This window comes from Eschrichtius robustus, chromosome 2 (assembly GCF_028021215.1).
Source record: "Eschrichtius robustus isolate mEscRob2 chromosome 2, mEscRob2.pri, whole genome shotgun sequence".
NCBI classification, from domain to species: Eukaryota; Metazoa; Chordata; class Mammalia; order Artiodactyla; family Eschrichtiidae; genus Eschrichtius; species Eschrichtius robustus.
In genome coordinates, this window is record NC_090825.1 from 87,640,596 (window position 1) to 87,655,353 (window position 14,758).

Sequence of the window (14,758 nt, forward strand, 5' to 3'; positions counted from 1 at the left end):
TAGGGAGCTGAGACCTGAAAAGTTGGTTGGAAATGGACTGTAAAAGGGCTTAGCTATATTCTAAATATATTTGGATTTAAAGCTACCGGTAACCGAGTGCGCTGGTGGTTTTAAAACAAATGACACTGAAAAAATGACACTGAAGCAATGCTTCAAATTAAAATACAGATAGGGATTTATCTTTCTATTTATTTGTTTATTTATTATTTTTTGGCCTTGAACTATCTAGGTGGGTGTTCTAACCTTGGCTACGAGTTAGAATCACCTTGAGAGATTTTTAAAAAAGAACATGCCAAGGCCCCACTCCCTGTTTTAGGTTAGGGACCGGGATTTTGGATCTGTAATTTTTAAAAGCTCTCCAGGGAATTCTAATTAGCATAGAGAATAGAGAATCACTGATCTAGGTAATTTCTTTTTACCTTAATGAGTTCAATATTTCAGGAAAAAAAAAAAAAAAAGTAAGTTCTGTACTTAGAAATGTCCCAGCTAACCATCAAGGCAGGAAAGTTGATACTTCCAAGAACTGAATTTCATGATCCTCTCTATTAAAATGAAGTGATACTATAAAAATAATTTTCACATAGCACAAAACAGAATACCATCTCCAAGACGTGGTTGCAGGGCAAAGCTTACTTTTAAATATGGATTAGTCTTCCTTTTTTTAGACTAGTCTGGACTTCCTTTTTGTATCAGCTGCCTCCAGATAGAAGTGGAGATCTATTGAGTCAAGTGTCCAGACAAATAAACGAAACAAGCTGGTGTATCAAACCCCAGAGTCCACAGACTAAGCAACTCTTGTTTAATATAGCAGTTATAGCCAGAAGAAATAATAAAGGAAATAAACCCAAGAGCAAAGATTTAAAAAATAATTATTAGACAAAAAAACTTTCTAACAGGTGACTGACATAATGGTATTTAAGCTAACCCTGCTATCTATCTTCCTAGAACTTTAGAATTCATTCCAAAGGCCTAAGAACCCAGGTTCTATCACCAAACTGTCACCCAGCTATCCTGTGCACAGACTATTTGAAGTTACTTAATGAAGGCTTCTCCCTTCTTTACCCCCTTTTATAACAGCTTTCTCAGAATCTTTAGGAATAACTCTTCACTAGCTTTTCTTTCCTTACAGACCTTAGGAAATGCTCCTTTTCTATTTCTGATCTAGTTGCCTCTCCTGCGTGCAGCCTAAAAGAGGGAGGAAAAAAAACCTCTACTAAATAGAGTACTATGTCTTTACCTTCAGCTGTGACCTTCAACTTCCATCATGAATTTTCCACTTTTCCTCATTCTCTCTTTAATTTTCTGGCACTTCCTGGAGTTTGTTTCCCAGCATGCCTTCTCTTGAAGTCTGTGCATAAGTAGAAGCAGTTTTACAAGTTGCTGAAATATCCTTAAAGAGGCATTTTTAGAATTTCTTACTTATGAATTGCCTATGTATTGTTTTGCTCATTTCAAAATATAGTTTAAATAAGACCTACATAGCAAACTTTTTAAACATACAGAATTTTGAGCAGTCATTTTGATAAACAGCTAAACCAAATAATTAGGCACATATGTAAATATGTGTTATGTTTCTGTGTATTACAAATGTGTATGTGCTTACATATAATTTCGAAAGAAGAAAACAAGAACTGGTTGATTCAATCAATTTCCACATGACTTTTCATTAGCTAGACTTCAGTGTATATACCATAGAGCTATGTGGCCAATATTCAACCGTAAAGCTGATATTGGTAGGTGATATTATTCCCATGAGAAATGTTTGTCTTGTCTTTTACTATTTGAACATGTATGTACTTTTACTGCTCTGTATTTTCCCTCTTCAAATTTTTAAATAAAAATCACCAAATAAAATCTATCTGCATTTAAAAAATCTAATCAATCAACTAAGTATACTATCCTAAAATGGTCTTTGTGAATTATTAAATAACATTACACTCCTTGCTTAAAGGAATACAGATTACCATGAATGCACATTACAAAATAAATAAATAAATAATAAATAAAAATTTGTATTTATGTTTTATTACAATGGCAACATAGATATCTACAGCATACCTTTATTTAAATAAAAAGAATATTTGTAGCCTTTTCAGAAATAAAGTTAACCTGTACTTTTTTTCTCAAATATATACAAACTAATAATTAGGATACTTTTCTCCAACCAGCTACATCTACCATCATCCAAAAAGCATGTAAGTTTGTGTGCTTTTGTATTTTTTACTTGTTTATAGACCCCCCCAAGGCTAGAACATCTTTTTTAAAAAATTTAATTGATGCCGTTATGTACATACACATATATACACATGTAGCATATTTATGAGCATATATACAGACAGAGAAAGAACTTATTTTTCAATCAATGTTCACCCAAGATTTTCATCAACTTCCGTGAGAATTCTATTTAAAGATGAGCAGAGGATATAACCTTAGTCAGTGAGCATGATTTCATGAAATAGGAAATGCTGTTTCTAAGCCCCTTTTTAGCATTGGCTTTACTTTTCCTCCCCAGATCTAAACTGGCTAAGCAAAATAGAATTATGGCAAACTAAGAAACTCTTTCCTCAAATTATGTGCATATTTTTTACATAAAAGTCTTAGGGGATATTGTGGAGTGTGGATTTTTTTTTTTTTTTTGTAGTCATCTAAATAATTGTCTCAAATTTTTTCCCATTTTTCTTGGCCATGGTAGAGATGGTCTTTCAAAGTATATTATTTATTTTTTAGGAAAATTGTCCTCTTACTGCAGATTTAGAACTCTAGTCTGAGACTTCCAAATACCTTATGCCAACATTGTAAATTTTATTGTGATGTCATAAAGTTACAGTTAGGGTATAATTTTTTAAAGGCATTTCATTTTGGAATAATAGTTATAAAGCTGGTCTCTATAGAAACCACTGTAACTTGTGATTTTAGAACATCAGATAATAATGCAGAGGATTATTGGCCAAAACTTTTTTTTTTTTTTGATTTTTAAAGAATTTATTCTGTTAAGAAGTATAACAGGGGATGGCCACAGACATATTACAATTGCGGGCCAGGGGCAAATAGTAGAGAAAAAGCCTCCTTTTTTTTTTTAATCGCGAAATCAAAGACTCTACTCCTAGTCCCTGAAATGAATACAGTCCCTTTCAGGGTTGATGTTGAGTTTCCAGACCTTTAAGCACTATTAACATCCAGCTTTCATTATTTCTAGGTGAATTCAACAAAACTCCATTCTTGTTAGAAATTGTGAAAGATGTTTCTGTGAAAGCTGTTAAAACCACAGTCAAGAAATCTGGTAAATTCTACTAATTGGTCCGTTCCATTATTCTGTTTCTCATCTCAATCTAACTATCATTTGTTTGTAATATACACCTATAAACAAGAAACATCAAGACAGAAATACAGAGGCACTGTCCGCAAACTCTCTGAGGGCTAGCAGTCTTCATGAAACTTCATGTGGGAGTAGAAGGCTTCTTGATCCGGGAAGGATTTTCCACAGATGTAACAGGAATGGCCGCCATCCTCCTTGTGTAAGCGTCGGACATGGCTGTCGTGGGCAGCATGGCACGCAAAAGATTTGGCACAGTACTTGCATTTGAAGGGCTTCTCCCCGGGATGCTTCCTGATATGTGTGCGGAGTATACTAGAGGCAGCGAACTTCTTTGTACAATACACCCAGTGCTAAAGTCTGTCTCCAGAGTGGACTCTCATGTGTTTGTTTAGGTTGGAAGATTGAGAGAAACATTTCCCACACGTAGAACACTTGTGAGGCCGATGCTTCTCATGAACGTGAAGGATATGGATCTGGAGCCATTCTCACTTCTCAAAGGATCGTTTGCATAAAGAACAGGGAAATTTCCTGTCACCCTTGTCCACACACGGGGTGTACTTGAGATGCTTGTCTCTGTAATATTTGTAGGTAAATACTTTTCCACATCTTTCACACCTGTACCCTTCTGCAGACTCTTCTGAGGGCCCTGATGCCTGGTTCCCCTGCTTTATGACCTGCAGGCTCACGGGAATGTCCAAAAACTTCTCCCAGAAGAAATATAGCAATCTCCATACCACACAAGGAGCTCTGGGTTCTGGTTCATCTCCTTGCAGCTTTCATAAAAGATCTGCCCTTGACATTGTACAGCAACTAGGTTCTGCTCCGTGGGGAAACGAGCCCAGTTGACATAGGACATCCAATTCCCTGCACCTCCTTTTCCATCAATAAAGTGGCTCAAATGACCATCTTCAAAGATGTCTCACATCAGGGAATTACCCCCGTACATCCTGACTTAGCTGGTGTTGACCACTTTACCCTGAAAGGGCCCGAACCTGACTCCTTTGTTTGTGACAGGGCTACTGAAGAACACACCAAAATGTGCCACTTCACCGAATTTCGTCTGCCCGAGGCAGAGATCTTCTGGTAGCTGAAGGGAGTCGTTATCCAGAGTCTGAGGAAGAGAATCAGACCCAGAGCTGTCTGTGGGGACCAGGAGGCCTGAAATCGCGTGGTGCAGGCGGGCGGAGTTCTGAGGGCTGGGGATGACCCCATATAGAACTAAGTGCAGGTCTTCCTGGGTGAAGTGGTAATGGCGAGATGCCTTCCCCTCTTGGTTCACGAGTTTGGGGCCATCCTCAGAGCGCTCCAAAACTTAAAATGAGAAATATTTTACTGAAATGACTCTTTCTAAACTCAAGTCTGGAAGGAAAATGTGCCGTTAAAATGATTACCTTTTAAACAGAGATTATCACTCTCATTTTCCATTAGTCTACCTTTTGGGGGGCATATGATATATACTAAATTAAATAGAATTTATTGGTTCATCTAGATTCTGAATTACCCTCCGTTCCTATGGATTAGGAAAGTGATTTTCTTAGCCCTTTTCCTTGAAATCCATCAGGATCTTTTATGTGGACTAGCTAGTATTCTGCACACTTCCAATGCTTAATAAATATTACATTACAATATTAGCATAATAATAAATCATCTTAAAGTACTACATGGGCTATTAAGTGAGATCCTATTCGGTTTGAGCCAAGACATCAAAAAGTTTTGTTTTCTCTATATGCATACAAAGTAATTTTAAAACTCCCTTTCCATGAAATGTCCTTGCATTCATAAGATGTCTACATATTACAGAGTGAACTGGTGAAGTGTGTATCTTCCAGTTAGTATTTCATTGGTTCAATTTATTCTGGGGCCTGAATTTGCCATTTTAATAAGAGGAAATATAAAATTGGGCAGACAAAAATGGAAATAGCACCATTTGTCAAGTAAATGCCCTTTTCCCAGTGGCAATTCTGAACTCTTTCTAAAGGATTTCCAGGCCAGCAGCTAGGTAGTGTTCCTTGCCACTAAGAAGTCCTGCTTTGTCTGTGATTGGTTATGTCACAAACACCTAGACTAACAACCACTGAAAACATGAGGATTTTCTTTATAGTTACAGAAACAAGAATGAAGTAAAAAATATTCTGTTAACAAAATCTCATCCTAACTGGTTGCTGTGAGGGAGGTCCTAGTTTGAAACTGCCATCAAAGCTAAAAATAAAGACATTTCCTCTTCCAAAAGTATTGTTCAAATATTATACATTTTATCTACCAATAAGTGACTCAAATAGGATAAAAATGACACAGAATCTGTGATAGATAGCAAAATGGCCAATATGTTTTCTCCCGTACAGTCTAACTTTGCAGTTAGCCCCTCGCATCAGTAGAGAGTCTATTTTTTCACCCCTTGAATCTGAGCTGACCTTGGACATCCTTTGGCTGAAAGGCTGTTGAGCTAATTCTGAACCACACCTCAAGAGGCATTCAAGTTTCCACTCTTTCTCTAGGAACCCTGCCCAATGGCCATATGGACAAGCTGAAGCTAGCTTTCTGGTTGATGAGAGACACATAGCTCATACACCCCCATTGTCCCAGGCAATCCCCAGATGCAGAGCTAACCAGCTGACTGGCAGCGCAGCAGATACATGAGAAATTTCCAGCTGAGACTAGAAGAGCTTCACAGCTGAGCCCAGCCTAAACTGCCCACCCAAAGAATCCTGTCCTCAATAAATGGTCCTTGTTTTGAACAACTAAATTTTGGGGTGATTTGTTATACAGCAATAGACAACAGATTCATCCATTTCTTAAATTATCGGAAGTAAAATTTTGGATATTATTCACCTCAAATTAATGTTATTCTTTCATAACTTTGATTTCCATTACTGAGTTACTTGGTGCTAAATCTGTAATTGGGGAACTTCCCTGGTGGCGCAGGGGTTAAGAATCCGCCTGCCAATGCAGGGGACACGGGTTCAAGCCCTGGTCTGGGGAGATCCCACATGCCACGGAGGCAACTAAGCCCGTGTGCCACAACTACTGAGCCTGTGCTCTAGAGCCCGTGAGCCACAACTACTGAAGCCTGTGTGCCTAGAGCCCGTGCTCCACAACAAGAGAAGCCACCACAATGAGAAGCCCGCGCACAACAACGAAGAGTAGCCCCTGCTCGCCACAACTAGAGAATGCCCGCACGCAGCAACGAAGACCCAAAGCAGCCAAAAATAAATAAATAAATTTATTTTTTTAAAAAACTGAAACTTTAAAATAAATAAGTAAATAAATCTGTAATTGGTGGTATGGTTTTCTGAATATTTCTAATAGGAGTGTTTGTTTCTGCTACTTCATAAATTTCATAGGGAGTTGTTTTTCTTCAATAAAAACTTTACATGGAACCCTAAATGAACACAATTAACATTCAGGCCCTTCTGATCCTCTTAGCATAATGTCATTTGGTTAGAATAGCAAGCCTGAAGAGATGATTTATCCAGAGGTGATTCTTCTTCTAAAGTGGTGTCCAGCCAGAAAAAATGAAAAGGTAAAATCAAAGGAAGCTATGTTTAGCTTCATCTCAAATCTCCACATCACTCGCTACATTGATTTAACGTCATGACACCTCCATCTTTCAGCAGGAGGATCTGGCACAAGACAGAAACTGTAGTGACCCTGTAAGGGTCATCTTACTGTCAGCCTCAAATTACAACATCTCTGCTCTTGGCTGACAGCCATGGCAGGACTGGGGCTGTACAGCCCTCTTTCCATAGGTGGAATAGATGTGTTTCAAGGAAGTGAGATATAAAGTGAAATGTTATATATCAAGTCTTCTCTGCCTATAATTTAAAGTTCTAAAATGGGAGAAAGTTTTGTCAAGTTCCTTATATGCAATCCCCCTAAGTCTGTTTACTAGCCTGAGTTTCTAATCTGTGCCACATAGGGTGGAGTCTAATCCAGACTCAAAGTTGTCTTGTCAGCATTCATCTCACTTTCTTCCTCTGCAGCAACTGAACCACTGGCCACCCTTTCTTCTTGAGACTTTCTTCCTCTTTGATGTTTGTTACTCCACGTTTTCAGAGTTCTCTTCTTTTGTCTCCAACTAGTTTCTTCTGCCTGCTTGACTATGACTCACAGCCCGGTGCCAGGCACATAGTGAACACAATACATATTTGTGGTATGAATGTCCAGCCCTTAAATATAGGTGTTTTACTTTAGCCGTCTTTTCTTTCTTTACTGACATGATCTTTAACAATCACATTCATATTCATAGATCCAATTATATTTTCTTTGTGGATCAGGATAAAGACCCCCATCAGTTCCCAAATGAGAACTTCTCGGTAACAGACTTGATAAAGCAGTGGACTCAGTATTCTGTCAAGGGATGTAATGCTTCGCTTCTCGATTTCTCATTTCTATATCAAGTTGCCTCCGAACCAATCTCAGCCACCCACTCTTACCTCCATCCGATATTTACTGCATTCTGCAGCTGGAGTGATCTGTTCCAGAGGGAACCGTCACACTCTACCAGTTAATGGCTTCCCATACCTGTCAAAATAAAGATAAAATTCTTAACATGGCTACCAACCCCTGCATGAGCTGATCCTTGCCTTCCTCTCTGACCTCATCTTACAGGACCCTCCCCACACTCACTAACTCCAGCCACAATGACTTCCTCTCATGTCCTCAAAGAAGCCATGCATCTCCCTGTCTCCAGGTGCCCCCTCTGCCGGAAACATTTAGAGTCCCACCTGTTTGACTCATATTCATCCTTCAAGTCTCAGCTCAGATGCCATTTTCTAGGGGAAGTCTCTTCTGACTCCATAGAATAGAGCAGGACTCCTCTAGCCACATGGCACCGAGTTCCCTTCATACTATCCACACTGGTCCCCTGATTGAAACTGTATACTTGTGTGGCATTTCCTCCGTGTCCCCTTCTAGTTCAGTTGCTCCCCATCACCTCTCTAGAGCTTAGCGCTGTACACAGCACACAGTAGACACTCTATTGATATATATTCAGTGAGGGAAGGAAAATAGTGTACTAGTACTTTACACTGTGTTTTCCCTTGTGTTTTCTGTGAGGAACCAGATCTCAGGGCTATACAAAAGGCAGTGGGGATGAGAGGGAGGGACAGTTAAGTGCCTCTCAAAGACTTGGAAATGAAGGATTTCCCTCAGAAAGTTTAACCAGAGAGGTTCCGCACAATGAACCCCAGCAGAGATGTACAAAAACAGCCTTGAGGAAGTACTTGCAACCTAGAGACAGACCTAAAGGAGGGTCTCTCCATTTCTAAAGAAGGAAGGCGGCAACCTCAAAGGGAGCCAGTCAACTATGGAGCAAAGAAAATGAAAGGAACTGAGGCATATTCAGTTCTAATTCCTGAAGTAGTAGTCCCAGGAAAGGGTGCCTGGTCAGCGTGACAGGCAAATCCAAATTGTAAACATCTCCACCCAAGAGTCTCAGCATAATACCTGAAACATTTAACTCATCTAATGTCCTCCTTTGTTGTGAGGCCTCCAAACATTTGCCCACCCTCCGCTGCGAGTAGCTTGCCATTCATTTATTTTTTCATTCATTCATAAATTTATTGAGCATCTAATATGTGCTATGCCTTGAAGATATAGTAGTAAGACAGAGCTGGTCCCTGCCCTCACAGAGTATATATTACAGTCTATCAGGTGACAGACAAGAAAACAATTTACCATAAAAGTGTTGGGTCCTAAAGAGTAATAATGCTGCCTGCCTGCCTAAAATCCTTTCTTCAGAGAATCTCTCCTGCTCTCATCCGGTGACGCTATCCATTGCCATGACATAGCACACTACCATACCACCGCACCCTTATCACCACAGGGTCAATCAGGCTGGTCAGGGCCTCACTGAGATTTGTGAATAAAGCCAGGATCGAGAGGGCCTCTCTTCTTTGGGGATTTTGAGTTATGTGGATATAGGTTTGGGGCTGCCAGCAACCATCTTGCCTATGCTGGGGAAGAGAGCCACCAGATCTAACAAATTAAAATACAGTACACAATTATTTGTTCAATTAACAAACACTTATTGAGCACCTACTCTGTGTCCAGTACTGTTCTAAGAGCTGAGAATTCATCAGTGAACCAAACAGATTAAAATCCCTGCCCTATGGGGTTTCCTTCCTAGTGGAGAGAGAAATTAACAAATAAGACTAACAGATAAAATATATGGTACATTGAAGAGTGATACATGCCAAGTTAGGGAGGTAAGGGAGCAGCCACATAAATACAGGGAAAAGCAATCCAGGCAGAAGGAATAGCAAGCACAGGGGTCTGAGTGTGGAAAGTGTCCAGAGTATTGGGGGATGCCACCCTGGCTGGGGAGAGTTGAATGAAGGGACCAGCAGAAGGAGATAAAGTCATAGGAGGCAGTAAGGGCCAGATCTTCCAGGCATCACAGGCCTTTGTGAAGATTGCGACTTTTACTTCCATTGTGACTCTTACTTTGAGTGAGATGGGAAGAGTTAAGGGTTTAGAGCTGAGGGTCAGACTGACATTTCAGAGGCTCAATCTGGATATTCTGAGAATCCAGGGCAGAGCAGAGAAGCTGGGAGACCAGTAGGAGGACTTATGTTAAGTACAAAGTCTGCTCTTGGTTAGTTGCTACTATCATTAATTACATTATATTTACATTAGGTAAGTTGTACATGTCAGGATTTCAGAATTACTATATACTTTCATGTTTTTTATTAATTTTTTTCTTTCCTTGGTACCATTTGACATTGAAGCCCAACAACGTTCAGTTTGCGGTTGAAGAAATGGTAATGGAGATACTTACATATCAATAAATGATCCCTATCCCAGGATTTCAGTTTTAGAAGCATTATTATATGAGGGGAGATTTTAAACGTTATCACCCTTGTTCCTTGATACCACAAGTCAAAAAGCAACCCCTCTACAGCCAGAGGGCAAATTAGTTGCTGGTTCCTGTGTAGATGAATTATGGCTTAAGGAGTAACAAAAATTTTGAATTACTAAACAACTTGCATTGAAAGAAATAAGAAGAGAGGAAAGATGCATGAGCTTAGGGAAAGGATTTTATAATGTACCCCAGTCGACTCAATGATAAATGTACATAATTAATCATAGATGCCATTTTTGCAAATGATATTTTTAAATGATAGAGGCAATTATCTGTACAATTACATATGCACAGCAATGCATTATTTTCTGCTTTCAACAGGCAACCTACCCTACAGAACAGGTAAGGAAGAGACTTACCTAATTTAGCATCCTAATTTTAACCTCTATCTCAAGAGGACATTTTTTGGTAATTAGAGGAGATTCAGAAAAGGAATGTAAAATGGTGACTTCTTGGTTCGCCTACTATTCTGGTGAAGCTATTTAATCACTATGGTTTAAAGCTATAAAATACGTTACATTCTCTTTTCTTAAAGAAATATAAAATAATTTTCTAAATGCCTTTCCAATAAATGTTCTGGAAATAAATTATAAAACTTGTGAAAATGAAAGACTATTTGCTACTCTCTTTTTTTTGTTGTTGGGGAATGCTTTTTTATTTTTATTCTTTTTCGTTTTTTTTTTTTAATTCACATCTTTATTGGAGTATAATTCCTTTACAATATTGTGTAAGTTTCTGCTCTATAACAAAGGGAATCAGCTATATGTATACATACATCCCCATATCCCCTCCCTCTTGCATCTCCTCCCACCCTCCCTATCCCACTCCTCTAGGTGGTCACAAAGCACCGAGCTGATCTCCCTGTGCTATACAGTTGCTTCCCACTAGCTATCTATTTTACATTTGGTAGTGTATATATGTCAGTGCTACTCTCTCACTTCATCCCAGCTTACCCTTCCCCCCCCAGCTCCCATGTCCTCAAATCCATTCTCTACATCTGTGTCTTTATTCCTGTCCTGACCCTAGGTTCATCAGAACCATTTTTTTTTAGATTCCATATATATGTGTTAGCATACAGTATTTGTTTTTCTCTTTCTGACTTACTTCACTCTGTATGACAGACTCCAGGTCCATCCACCTCACTACAAATAACTCAATTTCGTTTCTTTTTATGGCTGAGTAATATTCCATTGTATATATGTGCCACATCTTCTTTATCCATTCATCTGTCAATGGACACTTAGGTTGCTTCCATGACCTGGCTATTGTAAATAGTGCTGCAATGAACATTGTGGTACATGTCTCTTTTTGAATTATGGTTTTCTCAGGGTATATGCCCAGTAGTGGGATTGCTGGGTCATATGGTATTTCTATTTTTAGTTTTTTAAGGAACCTCCATACTGTTCTCCATAGTGGCTGTATTAATTTACATTCTCACCAACAGTGTAAGAGGGTTCCCTTTTCTCCACACCCTCTCCAGCATTTATTGCTTGTAGATTTTTTGATGATGGCCATTCTGACTGGTGTGAGGTGATAACTCATTGTAATTTTGATTTGCATTTCTCTAATGATTAGTGATGTTGAGCATCCTTTCATGTGTTTGCTGGAAATCTGTATATCTTCTTTGGAGAAATGTCTATTTACGTCTTCTGCCCATCTTTGGATTGGGTTGTTTGTTTTTTTGATATTGCGCTGCATGAGCTGCTTGTATATTTTGGAGATTAATCCTTTGTCAGTTGCTTCATTTGCAAATATTTTCTCCCATTCTGAGGGTTGTCTTTTCATCTTGTTTATGGTTTCCTTTGCTGTACAAAAGCTTTTAAGTTTCATTAGGTCCCATTTGTTTATTTTTGTTTTTATTTCCATTTCTCTAGGAGGTGGGTCAAAAAGGATCTTGCTGTGTCTTATGTCATAGAGTATTCTGCCTATGTTTTCCTCTAAGAGTTTGATAGTGTCTGGCCTTACATTTAGGTCTTTAATCCGTTTTGAGTTTATTTTTGTGTATGGTGTTAGAAAGTGTTCTAATTTCATTCTTTTACATGTAGGTGTGCAGTTTTCCCAGCACCACTTATTGAAGAGGGTATCTTTTCTCCATTGTATATTCTTGCCTCCTTTATCAAAGATAAGGTGACCATATGTGTATGGGTTTACCTCTGGGCTTCCTATCCTGTTCCATTGATCTATATTTCTGTTTTTGTGCCAGTACCATACTGTCTTGATTACTGTAGCTTTGTAGTATAGTCTGAAGTCCAGGAGCATGATTCCTCCAGCTCTGTTTTTCTTTCTCAAGATTGCTATGGCTATTCAGGGTCTTTTGTGTTTCCATACAAGTTGTGAAATTTTTTTTTCTAGTTCTGTGAAAAGTGCCATTGGTACTTTGATAGGGATTGCATTGAATCTGTAGATTGCTTTGGGTAGCATAGTCATTTTCACAATGTTGAGTCTTCCAATCCAAGAACATGGTATATCTCTCCATCTGTTTGTATCGTCTTTAATTTCTTTCATGGGTGTCTTATAGTTTTCTGCATACAGGTCTTTTGTCTCCTTAGGTAGGTTTATTCCTAGGTATTTTATTCTATTTGTTGCAATGGTAAATGGAAGTATTTCCTTAATTTCTCTTTCAGATTTTTCATCATTAGTGCATAGGAATGCAAGAGATTTCTGTGCATTAATTTTATATCCTGCTACTTTACCAAATTCATTGATTAGCTCTAGTAGTTTTCTGGTAGCATTTTTAGGATTCTCTATGTATAGTATCATGTCCTTTGCAAACAGTGACAGTTTTACTTCTTCTTTTCCAATTTGGATTCCTTCTAATTCTTTTTCTTCTCTGATTGCATGGCTAAAACTTCCAAAACTATGTTGAACAATAGTGTTGGCTACTCTCTACTAAATTATTCTTTCTATTAAAGTGAGAAAGAAAATTTCAGCAACTACAGTAGGCAATGGTCTTTTTTTTTAAACTTGATAGAATGAATACATCCTCTCTGTGCTTTCTTTACCCTGATGGTCTTACCTTACAAAGGCAGTAAGCTGTGGTGAAGGGTTCAGTCTGGAATCAGACCAAACATAGCTTCAAATCTGGTTAAGCAATTTACTATGATTCTAACCTTGAGCAACTTACTTAACATTGCTAAGCTTCAATTGCTTTGTAAAAGTGAGTCTAATCATATCAATCTCATAAAATATGCTGTGAGCAGTACAGGAGATAATGTTTATCAAGTATCTGGTCTAATGTCAGGGATTCAACCCATGTTCAATACTGTAGGTAGTATTAATGTTAAGTCCTCCCCCTCAAGTTCTTTAACATCTTATCTGTCTAAAATAAATCATAATGTCAACTATCATTCACTCATTCTACCAATGTGTATTGAGTGCCATGCATACTTACAAGATATCAGTGTGTAAATAAATGAGTCATTTTAGATGTAAGTAAAGAAAGGATGGATTATTCAGGTTAGCAATTTTGATCTCTAACTCAGATTGTCTAAAACTGTGTTGTCCATACGACCACCACACACATGGCTCTTGAGCACTTGAAATGTGACAATTTTAAATTGAGATATACTGAATATGTAAAATATACTCCAGATTTTGAAAACTCATTTTTAAAAAAAGACTGCAAAGTATCTCTTTACGATTTTTTTTGATATTGATCACATGTTGAAATGATAATATTTTGTATATACTAGGTTACATAAAATATATTATTAAAATGAATTTTGTCTGTTTCTTTTTACTTTTTTAGATATATGGCTATGGGGAAATTTTTAATTTTGTTGCTCACATTTGTGGCTACAATTATGTTTCTACTGGGCAGCACTTATCTAAATATTTAAATACAGTAAGAAAGGAGGAAAGATTGGAAAGGAGGGAGGGAAAGGGGAAGGAAGGAAAATAAAAAGAATCTTCAAGAACTATAAGATATAAGCCTTAAAAGATCACATAGTGGAGCAGTCATTTCTCCACATAACACCAATGACAAAAAAATCTGGGAGACTGAGATACTGTGCTTATAGCACAATGCCAGTTACTTGGCAAATGCCAGCTTGTAATACTTATTTGTTTCATGATCACCTCTCATATTTTAGGCACCATACTAGTTGCTACAGTTACAATGATGAACAAAACGATCCCGTCTATCCAGAAGTACTCAGTCTAATGAGAATTACAAACAAGAAAAAATTTTGCAAACTTTTTTCTTTTGTATTTTACATTGTTCTCATGGACCTAAAAGATACTAAGTTCCAATTTTCTTTCAAAGAGTTAGTACATACCTCTCCACATCTGACCCTTATTAGCATAATTTCTGTTTTGTTCTTGTGAAAATTAACAGCAAGGGGATATCGAAAGGCATTTTTAGTTCCTTTGGCAAAAATTTCATTGACTAATATACTGCAAAGTTGTTCAGTAACAAAAGTCAATTTAGAAGCACTCAACTGGCATATATTTCTATATCATACATATCATTCTCACGCAAAATCATTCCTGACTCCTCCTACAATATTTCAGGCTGCCTATGTAGTCATGCTTGTATATATGTGTATGCAAACATTTGCATACAAATATGCAGAGCAAAC

At 37.9% G+C, this 14,758-nt stretch overlaps 1 pseudogene; it reads right to left on the reverse strand.

Annotated features, from left to right (window-relative positions):
• Positions 1–3,417: 3,417 nt before the first annotated feature.
• LOC137758893 (PR domain zinc finger protein 14 pseudogene) overlaps positions 3,418–14,758 on the reverse strand; it is a 48,870-nt pseudogene continuing 37,529 nt past the window's right edge.